At 36.7% G+C, this 18977-nt stretch overlaps 1 long non-coding RNA gene across 1 annotated transcript in view; it reads left to right on the forward strand.

The window, feature by feature from the left end:
* The first annotated feature begins 3858 nt into the window (after nt 1-3858).
* LOC309389867 overlaps nt 3859-18977 on the forward strand; it is a 42535-nt gene continuing 27416 nt past the window's right edge. Inside the window, exon 1 of the long non-coding RNA XR_014175021.1 lies at nt 3859-4096. This is a non-coding gene — a long non-coding RNA (uncharacterized lncRNA). The remainder of the gene's footprint in view (nt 4097-18977) is intronic.

Raw genomic sequence — 18977 nt, forward strand, 5'->3', positions numbered from 1 at the left:
CAGTAGGCACTACTGCCTATAAGTGAGTAATAGAGGCTAGAATAAAAGTCAAGAGTATTCTCTGTACTTTTATTTTATTTATTCCATTATTCAGATTTACAAAGCCACCCATCTCACGAAAGCAACCAAGAAGATAAGTAACAAATACACTTTAAAGGACAGAATTAGGCTCCCATAGAACGACATCTGTTCTTTGGAAAAATAGTCTGTATTAAGTCCCATTTTTTCTGAGATCTAAGAAAAATCAGGCTGGATCAGTGTATTGATCCTTTTAATTTATCCATATATTATTTTTCCAACTGTGAATAGTTATTCATAAGCCTTTATCTTGACTAGATATTATGAATTGGGAGAAGAGAAGGGATACCCCAGATCAACTGGCTGTTTTGTAATATCCTGTGTGGCTGAGGTACTGGCTGTGTGCCTATTGTTCTTTTGTGTTGTAACGACCTGGGTAATGGGCTGTGTGATGACATCCTGAGCTCTATTGATATCCTGAGTCCTGTGCTGCAATCTCCTGGGGGGTTGGCTGCGTTGTAACCTCCTGAATTCTGTGATGTAATGTCCTGAGCAGACCCCCAACCCCCCCCCCCATATTTATAGAAATACGGCAGCTCCGATTACGCTTTGCTCACACAAGCATGAAGCCGAAGGCACCAGCCTGAAGATGGTGAGTGGGACCTCGTCGAAACGTTGCCAAGATACTCTCAATCTTACATGGGAAAGGACCTGCATACCTGTACCCGTTAAAATCTACGAATATATATATATATATATATATATACGTCTTTGGTTGTTCAGGTTTTCTCCCGGGTAGAATTGGAAGTATCTTCACGACGTTTCGATGAAGTCTCATTCATCATCTTCAGGCTGGTGCTTTAAAACTTTACAAAAGACACACTTAAAAAAAATAGCAGCTAGGGCAAAAAACTAATGTATCAATAGCAAACCGGCCTAACCCATGTTCATGGCTGCTTCTTTGAGTGTAAACCATAGTATAGGGGAGATATACAGCTGGGGCATCCTCTTCAATCTTCTTCAGGGGAGAAGTCTTCAGAGAAAATCCAGCAATATTTTATTGAATACTGTTATAGTGATCAGGTGTCCAATTGTTCAAAGCATTTGAACTCCGCTTTCCTTGCAAACCTGCACCATTAACAAAGATATTGGATCTGAGGGTAATGAAGCAAAAACAATTTCTTATGTTTCTTCCACAAGTTGAAACAGCCCTGAACAGCTAAATGCCTCATACTGGCCACATTACATTTTTCTTCATCTATTTCCCTTAGCATACCCATTTTTCATGCATGGAAAAAGAATCCATCGAAACATATCCTTGCCTGCTTTGTATTTTTCATCCATATGGAACATATATTTATTCAGTTGTTTAGATCCCCAAGCGTGGGGCTGAAATGAAGTTGTTACTCTTGCATTTCTTTTTAACCAATCGGGTCATTCCGTTTCTCCCAGCCTCTCTTGCTAAATTGATGAGGCTCATAAATTCCTCTTTTTCGCGAATTGTGCTGATTATAATCACTGAACTTGAAATTCCTGCTAATGTAATGATGAGACTCGTAAATTTTGAGGCGGGAACTAGTCTGGAGCACAGTTCAGAATTCTTATTAGTCGATGAAACCATTCCATTTCTTCTGTCAGCCTTATAATATTTCACGCAATGAAATAATTTGGTTCTGTGTCCATGGAACTAAAAGACAGAAGATATATTTCAGTCAGCACTCATGTTGTTTTATTAATATTGTACTTATTAATTTTTACACAGACTGGGCAATGGTTTATAACCTAGCCAGCTAGTTTTTTTTTTTTTTGGTTTAAATCTAGAATTGTCTTATAATTTCATTGTATACCAAACTGCCTAGATTTCTTACTTATTAAGAAACTGAAAACATAGCAAAAGGTCATCAGAATGTAAGTAATTCAAGCCTATCATCTTGTGCTTATAACTACATTGTGTTCTCAGAAAGGAAAGTCATTATTGATTACCCTTAAGGCTCCTAAGATCAAGTATGTCTCTGTATCATTAATTGGAACCCCCTCTCCCTCCCTCCTCTTTCTGCTTCATTTTTGCAATGGCAAGCTCTATTTCAGTTGGTGGAAATATTGCATTGTAAGATTTGCAGATGGGTCTATTAGACATTCATTAATTAAATGACCACTGGAAAAGTGGAGCTGCCCAGTTGGCAAACAGTATTTTGCAATGAATAATGTTTAGGTATTCTAACATTAGTGACATCTCAGCATTCCCCGATACATTCTAAGAGAAACAAATCACAGAACAATTTAAATTAAAATAGATTCCGCTGAATGTGTACTTTTCACTAGAGATAGATGAAAGTTTTCCAATCCCGACTTGATTTTCTATTCCCACTAGAATTAATAATAGGAGCAGTAGGCATTATCAAACTTTGAAATGAGTTGGAGTTTCATAAATCTATGATATCCAAATTATCTTAGTTTCAAACATAGGAGTCTGCACCCCTTCCTCATCTAAGATACATGGAAACTATTGGTGTACCTTGCAAGGATGACATAGAATTAATAAGTTTGTGTCTGTGTGTGTGTGTGTGTGTTGTTTCAATACTTGGAGAGTGCTTAAAGAAATGCTTAGTGTTCTTTTTATTTTTATCTGTAACACTACTTGAAAAGTATTTATAAGGCCCCAAGGTGCCTTAGGAGTTTGTCATAAAGTGGGATGATAAACTTATGTTAGATGTTGTAACCATTTCTACTTAAAAACACACTGCCCTAGCTTCAAATACTGAGCCAGCCTAGGTTTATAAGTTTGCAGTTGACATACAAGGATATGCATACATTTGTGAAGAGCATATTCAAAGTCAAGGTGTAAATATTCTTCCTATCCTGTTTCTTCAAAATCCAACTTTCACTTCCATACAGAATCACAGGGAATATTGATCTTTATAGGTATAGACATATCATGGCATTTGAATATCTTTTCCAAAGTCTTCTATAAATCACACACATACACACACACACACACACACACACGGAGGGAGGGAGGGAGGGAGGGAAGGGGGGCAGGCGGGCAGGCAGACAGAATGTCAGTCTGTATTCAGAGAACATAGAAGAACTGGTACCGTTTGGATTGCGAGGAACACAATATCTTAAAATACCAAGACAGATTCATAAAGCTGGTGTCACAAGAAATCTGAGGAGCATCACATGTGAGAATTTCATTTAGATGTGGGGAGGATAAAAGGGGAAGATAGTGTTTGTCAGAGGATGAATTAATAAAATATTAAAATACCATTCTTCTGACAGATTTGATCACCAGAAGGTAGCATGGAAGCAACACTGTCAGGCAAACAAGGAAACTTGGTTTATATGTAGTAGACAAAAAGATTTAGAATGTCTATGGAAAATAAAGCACTATGCACTTAAAATGAAAGGGCCTCTCCCTGTTTTAACTTGAACTTCAAGACTTAGAATCCAGAACACTAAATGCAAAAGTGAAGATATATGAAGAACAAAGATAATGGGAGAAGCACTGATTGATATAGAAACAATTAAAAGCTCCACAGAAGAGACCAGATGGATACCCAAAAGTAAAAAGCATCTTAAAAAAGTAAATTCACAATCTTAGGATTGGTATATTTCTTTGTTTCCATTTCAGTGGACAAGAACATTTATTTCACTATTACAATATTAGATTTGAAGATCACTCAATTCCCAAAAGATTCTGGGTGTCTTACAACACATCCTTCATTCATTTGCCACTTGCCTAGTTGGAAGCTGCCCTTTCACCTAGTGTGGGCAATGTCAAGAGATAATGAAAATCGGATGGGCGGGGCCTGATGTCACAATGACACGACATGTAATCTTGGGGCTCCAGAATTGCTGTTGATATCTCTGTTCCTGGGCGGTCCCTTTGGACCTAAACTGTTCTGAAGGAACAGTGATAGAGAAGAGCATGTCCTGCTGATCTCAGGGGCATCGCAAAGCCCCTGATTGATCCAGGAGAAAGCTCTTTTTGCCAGCTACAAGAGAAGCAGCCAAAATGGCTACAGAAGGTTGGGACAAACCTCTGAAACAGAAGCAGTACAGGAGTGGTGTCGAAATGGTGAGAATTTTTTTTATTATTAGAGAGGGGAAAACCCAAAAGAATTGGAATTTAAAATAAAATTGAAGACAGAAGAAAATAAGTGGCGAATTAACCCTGGTTTAAGACTATCATGTTATCTTTTCTACCTTAACTTTGTTTGTTTTCTATGGATGGACTTTTTACAAATGCTTCTTACTTTTAAACTGGACTGGTCTCTTTTTTTCCTTCTTCCTCTATACTTTTTCCATTTTTTGTATTCGTGGATTAAAATCTTCTTCTCTTGTAAGGCTTGGATGGAGCGTAATTTTTAAACATTTTTTTTACCTCTCTCGGAACTTGGTGTTTACAGAGAGAGGCAGAAATAGATGGAAAAGAGGTAACACTGCCAACTAGTGGCTAGAGGCTTGGCAATATCTAATAAAGCTATAAGCTTTGTTTACTGAAAGGCTCAGTGGAAAATGTTTTGTTGATACAGGTGTTCCTTTGAAGGAAAGAGAAAGCTTTGTTTGGAAAAACTCCACTGAATTTGTTTGAGCTAAAAAGTCTCGAATGTTTTGGCAGTGTTTATAACCTGGAAAATGGCACAATGTGAAGAAGAAAAGGCACTAACTTTGCAAATAATTTTCTTAGAAATTCAAAAACTTTTAATAATTACAGAGAGAATTGAAAAGAGACTTGAAATTATAGATCAAAATATAGAAAGTATGGGGACAGTGATGAAGTTTGAGGACAGAGCTGAAAAAATAAGAGACATATGAAAGTGATAAGAAAATTGTTGATACTGACAGCAAAATGAGAGTGGAGGGAAATGACAAGTGTAAAATATGGAATGGAGAAATCAATGAACTGGAACTTTATTTCAGATGTCAGAAAATAGATGAAGAAAGGAGAGAAAATTTGGCAGAAATAATTAGAGTAATCTCGGCAGAAGCACTAATAACAACAAAAGTTAAGCTGATAAAAAGAGCAAATAGAGGGTTTCGAGTTCTTATAAAACATGCAATGAACCACAAGTTCTTAAGAAAAGTCCACATAAGATTTATCAAGAAAACACTTAGAATACAGACTTTACAAATGGCAAGAGATATTGGACTACACTATCTCTGAAGGGATACAGGATGATGAAATGAAATGTCACAATAAATTTAAGTTAAATGTAGTTAAATTTTGAGTGCTATGTACAATGTAAGAACAGCTAGAGTCAAATAAATGATTAGTAATTATAACAAAGCATTTATATATACTAGATTGATAATATGAAATTTTATACAATATTTTAAGTGAGGATTATAGAGATGATATTGAAAAGTCTTTTTATAAAAGATAAACAATTTTATATAGAATAGAATATAAAAATGTAATATCTTTGGATGATTTCAGGATGATGTAATGAAATGTCATAATATAAATTTATTTTAAATTTAATATGCCTTATGTTGAAAGGATGTAATAATAGCCACGCTTAATGGATGTTTAATAATTATACAATTTGTATACAAGTGTATTAGATTGATGATACTAATAATGGGAAAAACCATGGAATTGAAAATTATTAGAGAATGTTATCAATGCTAAAATAATAGAATGATGTCACAATAAATTTTAGTTAAATATAGTTAAATTTTGAGTGCTATGTATAACGTAATAATAGCTGTAGTCAAATAAATGATTAATAATGATAACAAAGCATTTATATATACTAGATTGATATGAAATCTTATACAAACTGTGAGGATCATGGAGATGTTGAAAAGCCTTTTTATAAAAGATAAACAATTCTATATAGAATAGAATATAAAGATGTAATATCATTGGATGATTTCAGGATGATGTAATAAAATGTCATAATATAAATTTACTTCAAATTTAATATGCCTTATATTGAAAGGATGTAATAATAGCTAGGTTTAATAGATGTTTAATAATTATAACAATTTGTATACATGAATATTAGATTGATGATACTAATAATGGAGAAAAAACATGGAATTGAAAATTATTAGAGAATGTTATCAATGCTAAAATGATAGAATGACTTAAAGAATGACTTAGAATAGGAGGAAGCATAATAACAATCTATACAAAGATATCTTGATTGTCAATATGTGAATTTTGATAAAATTCAAGTGATGACTATGGAAAGGACACAGAAAGATCTTGTAACCAATCGAGACACTGTGTGTAGTTGAAGACGCTTTTATGTTGTATGTGTTGTGTGTTTGTGTTTGTCTGAAAATAAAAAAAATTATTTAAAAAAGAGATAATGAAAATTGCTCCCTTTTCTGAAAATAACATTGCCAAATCAAAGAAAAAGACAAGCAAAATAAGTAACCTAGACTCATTTTATCGATTGATTTTAACTATTGAGAGAGAGAGAGAGAGAGAGAGAGAGAGAGAGAGAGAGAGAGAGAGAGAGAGAGAGAGAGAGAGAAGAGTTTGTTTGTTGTTTGAGGGTAGTTTGTTGTTGTTTTTTTATTGAAAAAGTTTTATACAAACAAATTTTCCCCCTTTTAACCCCCCCACCATACAATGTAAATCTCATACAGATGCTATGCCCCATCCCCTCCCCCCAACCCCCCCCAAAAAAATTTTCTCATTCAAATATTATACTAAATACTTTACCCCCTCCCCTCCCCCATCTTAAAATAGATTACTCATTCACATATTATACCCCCTCACCTCCCAACAAACATAATATAAGTTTCTCTTAAAGTAACAATAGCCCATTAATCCCATCTTCTAAGTTAATTAAACATATCTAAATCATAATATAAATTTCTCTTAAAATAACAATATTTCATTAATCCCATCTTCTAGTTTAATTATGCATATATATTACCCCACACTCCACCCTAACCCACCCCCACCTCCCACTCAACCCCCCCCCCTGACTTCCGCTATACACCACTCTAACAGTTCCAAGCAGCCCATGTATTATTTACTCGAATCATCTATCAGTCTAAACATTCTTACCTAAAGGCTACATAATACCTCCTAGTCTGGTATTTATTCTGTATGTAATCAATCCATTTTACCCATTCCTGTGTATAATTCTCCTGATTCTGAGCTTTTAAGAAAGCTGAAATTTTTGCCATTTCGGCAAACCCCGCCACCTTCTGAATCCATTGATCAATTATCGGTAAAAAATCTTTTTTCCAATGTTGCGCAATCAACAACCTAGCTGCTGTAACCATATACAAGACCAATTTTGTTTCCCCTTTAGTAAAATCCTTAGCTATACCCAATAAAAACATTTGCGGAGTGAATTGTATTCTTTTCTTAAATACATTTTGCATAACCCACCATATTTTTATCCAAAAAGCTTTAACCTTGTTGCAAGTCCACCATACATGAAAAAAGGTAGCATCTAGGCACCCGCATCTCCAACATTTTGGTTGAACATTTGGGTACATGCATGATAATTTTTTAGGATCTAAATACCATCTGTAAAACATTTTATAAAAGTTCTCCCTTAAATTCTGTGACTGTGTAAATTTAACATTCTGAACCCATATTTTTTCCCACGTTTCCAACATGACCACTTCACCAAAATTCTGAGCCCATTTAATCATACAGTCCTTAACCAATTCACTCTCTGAGTCTCTTTCTAACAGTACATTATATATTCTTTTAACTTGTTTTGGGCCAGTCTCTTTTATCTGCTTGATCAGTTCCACTTCTTTATCCATAAAACCGACCCTACGATCTTCTTCCCATCTCTTCTGTAGCTGTATGTAATGTAACCAATTTAAAATAATTCCTTCTTCCAACAGTTGTTCCAAAGTTTTTAATTTCCATTCGTCCCCATCAGCAATAAGCACATCTTTATATAAACAACCCCCGAGTGACTTAATATTCATAATCCCCATGGTGTCTGCAAGATCCAACCAAAGCGGTATTTTATAATCCCAATTGGGCCGGTGCTTCTTCCATATTCTCATCAAGGCACTTCGGAGAACATGATTGTTAAACACTTTATCCACCCTATCTTCATAAAAAAGATATGCATGCCATCCCAGAACAAGATCATGGCCTTCTATATTCAGCAAATCCATTTTTGTTTTCCCAAACCAATCTGCTACATGCGTTAGTTCCGCAGCTTCATAGTACAATCGAAGGTTTGGGAGTCTAAGGCCGCCTCTTTCACGAGTATCTTGCATAATCTTCATCTTTACTCTCAGTTTTTTCTCCTTCCAAACAAATTTATTTAATGTTGTTTGCCAATTTAACAAGGTTTTATCTGACTTAAGCACCGGAATCATCTGGAATAGAAAGATAAATCTAGGTAGAATGTTCATTTTAATTGCTGAGATCCTTCCAAGCAAAGACAATTGTAACTTTTTCCACACTTCAAGATCTTTCTGTATCTTTTGCCACAACACTTCATAGTTATTAAAGAAAAGTTTTGTATTTGATTCTGTTATTTGTATTCCTAAATATTTGACTTTGGAGACTATTTCAAAACCTGCTAAACTTACAAGTTTCTTTCTTTGAGTCTCTGTCATGTTTTTAACCATCATTTTCATTTTGTTTTGATTTAGTCTGAACCCAGACACCATGCCAAATTCTACTATGATATTTTTCATCTGGATTATTGACTTCAAAGGATGTGAAAGGGTAACAACCAGATCATCGGCAAATGCTCTAGTTCTGTATTCCTTTTGCCTGATAGCTATGCCATCTAAGGATTTTGAGTCCCGAATTGCGTTCAACAAGATTTCCAAAGTTAAAATAAATAACAATGGGGATAATGGGCAACCTTGTCTTGTGCCTTTTTGTATCTCAAAAGTTGTTGACAAATTTCCATTAATAATAAGTTGTGCATTTTGTTGCTGATAAATTGCTCCAATCGCCTGCCGAAATCGTGGTCCCATATCTATCTTTTCCAAAGTCTTGGTTAGAAAATTCCAATTCACTCGATCGAAGGCCTTCTCTGCATCCAAGAAGACCAGCACTGCAGAGATCTGCTTATTCTTATCAAAATAGTCAATTAAATCTATGAGTTGCCTTACATTCTCCTTCATGTGTCTGCCTTCAATAAATCCTGCTTGATCATGATGAATAATCTCTTGGATAACTGGCATCAATCTGTTGGCTAGTACCTTAGCAAATATTTTATAATCTGTGTTCAGAAGAGATATCGGCCTGTAATTCTCTGGTTTCTTAGGGCCCTCTTTGTCTTTAGGTATCAATGAGATAAAAGCCGCTTTCCATGAGGAGGGTATTTTACCTCCTTGCTGTATATTACAAAATAGTTGTGTAAGATATTCAATCATTTCCAGTTGTAAAGTTTTATAGTACATTGCAGTCAAACCATCAGTCCCTGGAGCCTTAGCTAATTTAAGTTGATTTATAGCTAAAGCGATCTCATCAGCAGTTATCAGACGTTCCAAATTTGCCTTTTGAAGCACAGAAATTTTAGTAACCCTTTTTCCTTCCAAAAAATCATCTACTGACTTGTTCTGTATATTATCCTGTACATATAGCTTAGCATAATAGTCCACAAATGATTTTTTAATCAAATCTTCTTGATATACCGTCTTCCCTCCATACTCAATTCTATCAATAATTCTGTCATTCGTGTTCCTTCTCAAAGTATAAGCCAACCACCTACCAGGTTTATTAGCATTAGCAAAGGTGTTATGTTTAGCAAATTGTAAGTTAGTTGCTGTTTGTTCTGCTATAAGCATTTGAAATTGATCTTTCAACAGCTTTAGCGCCATCTGGAGCACCTCGTCTTTCAGGTTTGCTATAAGCAGCTGTTCCTTACTTTTTATTTCATCTTCCAATTCCATTCTCCTTTTCTGTCTAATTTGTTTATGTTTGAAATTCATATGTATCAGGACCCCACGCATGTAAGCTTTACTTGCATCCCAAACTGTTTCAATGGGAGTACCCTTATTCATGTTAAAACTGAAAAATTCCTTCATGTGTCCTTCATCAACATTTTTTTTCGTATCTAAATAAATTTTCATTTACTCTCCAAGACCTTCTTGGCCTCTTCCCTAACTCAATTTGTAACCACACCGGGCTTTGGTCAGTAAGTGTCCTGGAGAATATCTTGGTTTTCTTAGCTTTAGGAAGTAGATCTGGTGTTAACAAAAAGAAATCAATCCTTGAAAAGGATTTATGTCTATCTGAGTAGAAAGAAAAATCCATCTCATTTGGATGTTGTGTCCTCCAAACATCTTTTAATTTCAAGTCGTCTTGTAAGTCAAAAAAAGCCTTTGGTAATTTGGTAGTGAATTTAGTCTTTGTACTCTTATCTATCCTTGGAGAAATCACTCCATTCCAATCTCCCATTATTAGAATACTCTTAAAATTCCAATCTAAAATTTTTAAATGGAGCATCTTATAAAAGCTTTCTTGTCGTTGGTTAGGTGCATATATTCCTACCACCAAAATAGGACCAAAGTCTGTATCAAGTTCAATTGCTATATATCTACCAGTGTCATCCGCCTCTATAACTTTAGTTGAAAATCTTTTATTTATATATATCACCATGCCATTTTTCTTTACCAAATCAGAGGCAGCATAAGATGTTCCCAATTTTGAATTCACTAAATACTTCTGGTCTTGCAACCTAATATGAGTCTCTTGAAGACAAACAACGTCATTATTAAATTGCTTCAAATAATAAAATATTTTTTTCCTTTTTTGTGGGCAGTTCAATCCATTCACATTCCATGATAATAATTTAAACATCTTTTGGTCTGATCTGGAGCGTTGAGAGCATTTGCTGAAGATCTCTTTCCACAAGACTAATGTTCGGCCCTGCTCCTCCCATGGCTCCAGTTTGCTTCTTACCTTCCTTCTTGGCACATTGTACTTGGGGCTTCCCCTGCTTGTGTGATTCTAGCATTTGTCGAGTCGTAGATCTAGTAACGCGTTGTTCCACTGGCTTAAGTAATGGCATTTCAATGAGGGTCTTGGACGGTTCCTCCTCCAAGAAAGAGCATAAAAAAGATCCAGAGGGGTCCGCTCGTGATCCACCTACAGCACCCTGAGCTTCCTTCTCTTTTTGTGTCTGCTTTCTTTGTTCTTCTGCCTCTTTCTCAAACATCCTCTGCTCTAAGACATCCAAATCTGCTGGCGTTGGTGTAGATGTACGTGGGGGGGGGGGTTGCATTTTTCTTGAGTATTCCATAATAAAAGTCTCTGGCTTTGTCTATTGTATTCAAACAGGCCTCACCCCTTCGTATCTGAATATAACACCAATTGGAACATCCCATCTATACTGTTCTTCTTCAATTCCACTACCAAAAATCCAAAATCCTTCTAAACTTTAACATCGCTGGTGGTAGCTCTTTAAAAACTCCAATCATGTTCCCATCTATTTGAAGACAAGAATAATAAGACTTCTGCAAAATGTCATTTCTAAAATTTCTCTCAGTAAAGTATATCACAACATCTCTTGGTAGTTGCCTTTGTAATGCTATACATGAATTTACTCTGTAAGTTTTATCAATCTTAGCAGAAATCTCACAAGAATCCTCCGTTTTTAATAACGTGGCCAAAGCATCAGCACAAACTTTTCTTAAGTCCTCTCTAGGGTTTTCTCTGATACCCCTCAGTCTAACAGCGTACTCCATAGATCTGAATTGCATCATAATAATCTCATTATCCATCCTTTGCATATTCCCCTCCATTTCAACAAATTTCAGATCCGTTTCCTTCGTTTTGGTTTCCAAATCCAAAGCCAGTTGTTCAACTTTACTGTCCACCTTAAGAACAACTTCTGACAGACCTGCGGCTATAGCGTGTAAATTTTTATCAAGCTGGTCATGCTTTTTAATGGTATCCTGAATCATTTCTTTAACCTCATTAATTTCTTTACCTAAAAAAGCAATTTCTTCACCTATGAAGTCCTTCAAATCCTGGAGATTTATTGTAGCACCTGGGGAAGCCACCTTTTGTTCTGTTGCCATGCTTAACAAAACACACTTCTTCCCAACTTTCTCATAAAATACTCCTCCAAGTAGATCAAATTGTATAAACTAACTTTAAAGTTGTTAATAATTCTTTCAGCTGCCTCTAGCTGTCATTATTCAATTAACTTTCGTTTTCTTTAGGTATTCAGCTGTAAATTAACGCCATTTTGAAGCCTTTGTTCTGAATCCTTTGTTCTAATCCCACACCTTTCAAGTTCAGTAATAGCGTTCTTTAACAAAGTTTTTCAAACTTAAAACTTAAAATACTTGCAAATGTTTCCTTCTGGGTTGCGCGGAGTTAAACGTTGTTATTTACGGCGTCTTGCTCCACCGTAAATCTTGGCGGAGGATTCCAGTAGACCGGAGCTTGAAGCGTCTGCAAAGGGGGGCTCTGCTTGCCCACACCCCAGAGGCCATAAATCCTCCTGGGGAGCTACAAGAGGTCAACCCAGCAGCGCTAATCTCTCTCCTAGATTCCTAAGAATTTCGGAGTTTCCAAGGCGTTTATGATCTTTAAAAAAAATGCCTCTACGGTCTAGTGGGTCGACAAGCTCAGAGAAAGCCTGCCCTTGACGTCCGTAACACAACTGGAAGCCCAGGGTTGTTTGTTTTTGATGTGTTTCTTCTATATATTTCTCATAAACATGCATGTTAAAAAGGGATGGGACTTTGCTCATTCTGTCACAACTGTCATTTTGACATTATGGACACCCCTGGTATGTGGTGCCCGACCTTTAAAAATGTGAACATGAATAGGATGAAATAGGATTGAATAGGATAAGGTACGATTCAGTGGCATTTAATATTATAGACATTAAATTCAATATTACAGGCATGTATACTGGAACACAATTTTGTTGAATCAAATCTCCAATTGTATCTTCTAATTAATTAAATCAACAAAATGAATCTTATCTGAACACCAGACCCCGATAGACAATTTTCATACTAATCAAATAGTTTATTACTGCATTATTAGAAAAAAAAATATGTCTGTCTGTCTGTCTGTCTGTCTGTCTGTCTATCTATCTATCTATCTATCTATCTATCTATCTATCTATCTATCTATCTATCTATCTATCTATCTATCTATCTATCTATCTATTACTGTATATATTTCTGCCCGAAATATGCCAAATTTTGAAGTGTTAAATATATTTCATTTACCAGCTGTCTTGTAAATGTCTTGTAAATGATTATACTATGTGATTTTTTTTTACATATATTTTATAATTTGCTCCAGTCATTTCTTGATGAAAGTCACGGTTTTCCTTCAAGATTTCCAAATATTTGCTCTCAGAATTGAAACCCAGCATGTCTTTGTGATGCCATCTTCAAGGACCTTTTCCTGTTGCAAAGACATTTCATTATTTCCACAATGCCAAAGACATTTAAGATATTTAATTCTTAAATATTAATTCTTAAATATTCCTTTAGAAATATGGCAAACTATTTTCTAACTAATGCATATGCTTTGGCCATGTGACTAATGTAGTAATTATTTGAGGAGCAGGTGGTATTAATCACTTTGAGATTATAAGAGATGGAATATTTAAAATGGCATCAGATAAAATGTTATTCACTGTAAATAATATGGAGATAAATATATATGTATATATTGTCATTTGGGCTGCCTTTACTCTGCATAAACTGTATCATATAATTGGTTATTATTTATTAATTCTGTAGTTACTTTTGTGAATAAGCATCCTTTTTTTCTCTGATTATCTGACTGTACCGCAGCACCATATAAATATGTAACACAGAGAGACATTGTCCTTGGGAGTTTACAGTCTATTTGCTACATTTTTTCTGTTTGATTTCGATATGACTTGACCATGGCTTGCTAATAGGCCTGTAAGGCACATGAAAGAAGAAGCAATTAACATTTTCCATTTCAGTGGGAATTGAGTAGTTATGTTTGTACATTCAAGGTTTATTTCTGTAGAAGTGAGGTTCTTGCTCTGTAAAAAAAAATATCATACCCTCTCTCTTTACTTATCAGAAGAAAAAAGGAAAGAAAAAAAAACAGAGGAAGCAAGGAAGTATCTAGACAAGAGAACCTAGTTTTGCTGAGGAAATTGACAGCATTCAGAATCTACAAACCCAAAGTGAGCAGTTGTCAAACAATAACCAATGTGCTCTCCAGGGCTTTATGAGTTCCATGATGTGGCATATAGAGAAAGCAAAATCTTTGCAGAAAGGTTTTCAGTCAATAACCTGTCTTAGCACAACATGCTTTTCTGGGGACTGATGGGCTTGAACCCAGGTGGAGTTTGTTATATCGAGTCCTGGAAGATAGATGATATTACTTTGGCTATATAAGGATTGAAACCCACAGAATAAGACCATTTCTTGTAGACTCTACATTCAAGTTTGCTACACAGTGTGGTCACAGTCCTTAGTGTAGCCAGATGAGAGCTCATAATTGACTTAAAACATATTATGCATAATATGTTGTAAACTAACCAGAATTGCCTTGTGATGAGATGAGTGGCAAACTGAATGAATGAATGAATGAATGAATGAATGAATGAATGAATGAATGAATGAATGAATTGCAAAAGCAGATGTGTCTCCTGGATCTGCAGTAGCATTTGCCTTACACTATCTATGAGATTATCAAAAAGTGCAAAGGAGAACAGGTAAATGAAGACTTCTTATGGTTTCACCAAAATGGTCTAAAGTAATTAATCTACAGATTGGAATGAATCTACATATGGAGATTCATAGTCATCCAGGTCCTGGTTGTCCCAGAGGTGCTTTTTCAGGAGGCAACTGGACTTTCTGTTTTTTCTTTGAAGATGTTTTGCCTGTCATCCAAGAAGTTTCTTCAGCTCTGACTGGATGGTGGGGAATGGAAGGCTCTTCAGTCAGAGCTGAAGCAGCTTCTTGGATGAGAAGTGAAACATCTTCAAAGACAAAACAAGAAAGTCCAGTTGCCTCCTGAAAAACCACCTTACAGATTGGATTGGAATGGGTCAGACAGAGAAGCCCATGACATAGACAGTATCCAAACTAAAAATTTTCTATTCCCAGATTGGCATCCTGCTATGGTGCTAGAATTATGATTCTTAAGATTTCTAGCTCATACGGAGAATATCACTTTGTGGGTATTCAGCAGACGGAAGCTTCTTTTCCAATGTTGGATAGGCTCCTCAATGAATGTTCCTTCAAAGCAGGGGTGAAATTCAGTAGGTTCTGACAGGTTCTGGAGAACCTATAGCAGATATTTTGAGTAGTTCAGAGAATCGTCAAATACCACCTCTGGCTGGTCCCAGAGGGGGTGGGAATGGAGATTTTGCAGTATCCTTATAAACAATGGCAAATCACTACTGAACTCTTGCTAAGAAAAAGCCATTGCCAGGAGTCAATACTGATTGGAAGGCACCAGGGGTGGGTTCTGGATCCCGTTCCAACTGATACAGTTGGAACGGGTCCGGCGGTGTCCACATGGACGCGAGCAGCGCACACATGCTTCTTAGCACCTCCACAAGCCTCCATGACTCTCCAGCTGCTCCGTGGAGTGTCGCATAGGGGCTGTACGTGCCATGCACGTGCGTGGAAGCACGGAAGCCTTAAAAGACAGATAAGGAGCTCGGGAGGGCGGGTGGGCCTTCCGGAGCACCGTACCGGAATGGTATCCAATGCTCTGGGCAAGCTCTGGTACACCTGTAGTGGGGCATACCGCCTGCAACCCACCACTCGAAGGCACCCAAAAACAAACAAACAAACCCCCTTATCTTCAAAGGCTAACAGTTACACTTGATGGCTTAGTTATCTCAATTAAGATTAACCCATCTCTGACTAATTAATAAGGAGACCAGGAAGAATGTTTAGTTACTGAGCTGATTGTTTAAAATATACCTTGGGATCAAGAAAATCATGCACTCAGTAGAAGGTTTCTGAAGTAAATTTTCAAAGCCAAAATGAAATCCAAACGGAAAGAAGCAGTCATCAAGTTAGGCCAGTCTTTTGCTTTGTACATAAGATTTGTATACTGTGATGACTTAAATCAAATGATAGTGTGAGAAATAAATTCTGTGGAGAGGAAGGGGAGGGGGAGAGGAAAACTCAGCCCTTTAGCAAGGCAGTTAATCTCTCTCACTGTGGCACAAATGCTAAATATTGAATATCTGCATTGATTCTCACACAGAAATATTTGCGATATGGAACAGTAATTTCTGTGAAATGAAATGAAATTTGGGTACGCTCTAATGAAAATCTAATTGAATTATGCCCATACTAGAGCACTGTATTCATTTCAGTGCAGTTGAGTTAATGAATCTCCCACTGCTCATTTAGTCATTATCATCTTTCACTCTCAGAGTTCAGCATTGTCTTGCTATTAATTTGCCACTGAGCCTGCCTTTATATAAACTTCACAATGTACCATGAGGAAAAAAAATCTGCATTTCAAAAAGACCCCCAGATTTATCTGCACCCTTGTCAAAAAGGTACCAATTCAAAAATAACAGGTCAAAATCTGGGTGGAGGTACTGTAAGGCACTTTCATGAAGATTACAGTGCTTGTGGGCTAGAAGACATCTCATACCCGGAATCCATTCTGTTTAAAACCTTGTGTATGTTTGCCACAAAGGCCTAAACGAGGGGGTTAAACACATTAGAAATGAACACATTTTAATGAAGCCCTATTACAAACTGCCTGGGAGATTTAGAGATATATTAGACAATCTGAGACACGTGGGCCTATCACAGGACTTAGAAATGGACTTGTGTCCAGAAGATAATCTTCAAATATTACCCCTTGGGTTTCTGAAATTCAATTAGTGATTGGCTAATTTGTTGTGGGTGTAAATGCTATGAATTGTTTAGAAGACAAATCAGGCTCCTAAGTAGCTGAAAAAGCAAAGTCTGGATTATTTTGAGAAGACATGAATACTTTCTTTAAATGCAAATGAACTTTCAAAGGTCAATAGTTGCCTAAGTGCTCTATAAAGCACTCAGCTATGGCTAGCAGCCTGCAAAAGCTAATGGCAGATCAAATGGATTCACCGCCCCGAGTCCCAAACTAGGTTTTTTAAAAACCTAGTTTGTTTTTAAAATCTCTCCTGCCTGCAAAATTGACACACCAAAAGGATATATAGATGATGATACTGTCTCACAGATTAGGTGGCACACTTGTGAAAATGAAGAAATGGACTAGTCATAGCATGTTCATAACAACTTTTTAATAGGGTCTAGGACAACTCGCCATGGTGAACTTAATGCGATATAATATATATATATATATATATATATATATATATATATATATATATATATATATATATATATATATATATATATATATATATATATATATAATATAAAGACTCATTCCTCTCTTAGTATTATTAGTAACATTATTAGTAATATTATTACTAATATTATCATTATCTTGTATTGAGTTGACTGGCAGCGAGTGGCCTTGTGCTGAATTAGCCATGGTGAGATGGCGGCAGTGAGTTGGCCATGGTGTGTTGGCAGTGGAGACTTGTCCCATTCCACTTTTCTACAGTAGTGTTCTGAAATGGCAACTGTTGTCTCTTCCTGTAGAGCACGGATGTCAAACTTGCCGCATCACATTGTGGTCGTGTGACATTTCATGATGTTTTCCACATTTGTGGAGCTGTGATGGGTGTAGCCTCTGCGTGATGCATGCGGGATGCCAGTTTAACACCCCTGCTGTAGAAGATAAAGAAGAGAATGCAGGGAATCCTCAAGGTAAGGTCACAATTAAGACTAGAATGTTTATTACTAAGCAAGATGGTTAGGTGAATCACACCTGATTTTGTGACCTGTTTTGGCACAGTTCTTAAGCAAATCATGTCAGTTAGTTTCATTTACCAACCCATCCTATGCGATAAATTTAATTTAAAATCCACCATAAACCCTATCACTAATTACCTCCTCCACCCCGTCCCAAAATCAGGAAATCTAAATTTAACAAAGTTCAGACTTCAGTGGATTCGGGGGGGGGGGGGAGGAGGAAATTCCATCTTTATAGAGGCAGTGAGAGTAACAGATTAACAGGGTTGGAAGGGACCTTGCAGGTCCAACCCCCTGCCCAAGCAGGAGACCCTATACCTGGGATCAAACTCAAAACCTCCTGATTGTGAGGCAAGAGCTCCACCTTTAGGCCACTGTAGCTTGTTTGTTTATAGGACTCATATGGCCCCCTGACTCATATCACGACTCTAGATGACTCACAAGAATCCATTAAAAACATAGTTCTTCCCCAAGGCACCAGACCAATCATCCTTGGAGCAAACCCCTCACATCCTAGTCCAATATCTGGGGCAAAAGGCAGGTCTTTATGATCCCCCCCCCCAGAAGGGTAAAATGACAGGGGTTCCTTGGATCTCAGATGGGAAGATGTTCCTAAGGACTAGTGTCCCATCAAGAAGGCACACCTCCGAGGTTCCATAGATGGGAACATTTATGGCTGAGAGATGAGCAAATACTGTTTTACAAATCATTAAAGGAAAAATGAAAAAAAAAGTAAGCTATCTTAAACCAACTTGAGTCTACATATATAGTTTCTTAAGTGGATGTTGAAACATACATAACAACAGTACTTGATCCTTATGAAAGTGATAAATTGGCTATTTGGAATAGGGATATGTAGATTAATCTCTATATCTATCTCAGGAGGCTGCAGGGGAGGCCTACTAGGCCCAAAACGGGGTGCGGGAGTGTGCGTGTTACGCACGAATGTGCAGGGGTGGGCGGTCACGTGGGGGGGGGGTTGCAATACAATAGTAGAGTTGGAAGGGACCTTGGAGGTCTTCTAGTCCAACCCCCTGCCTAGGCAGGAAACCCTATACCGTTTCAGACAAATGGCTATCCAACATCATCTTAAAGACTTCCAGTGTTGGGGCATTCACAACTTCTGGAGGCAAGCTGTTCCACTGATTAATTGTTCTAAACTGTCAGGAAATTTCTCCTCAGTTCTAAGTTGCTTC

The sequence above is a fragment of the Natrix helvetica genome, assembly GCF_964273705.1.
Source record: "Natrix helvetica genome assembly, chromosome: 3".
Classification (NCBI taxonomy): domain Eukaryota; kingdom Metazoa; phylum Chordata; class Lepidosauria; order Squamata; family Natricidae; genus Natrix; species Natrix helvetica.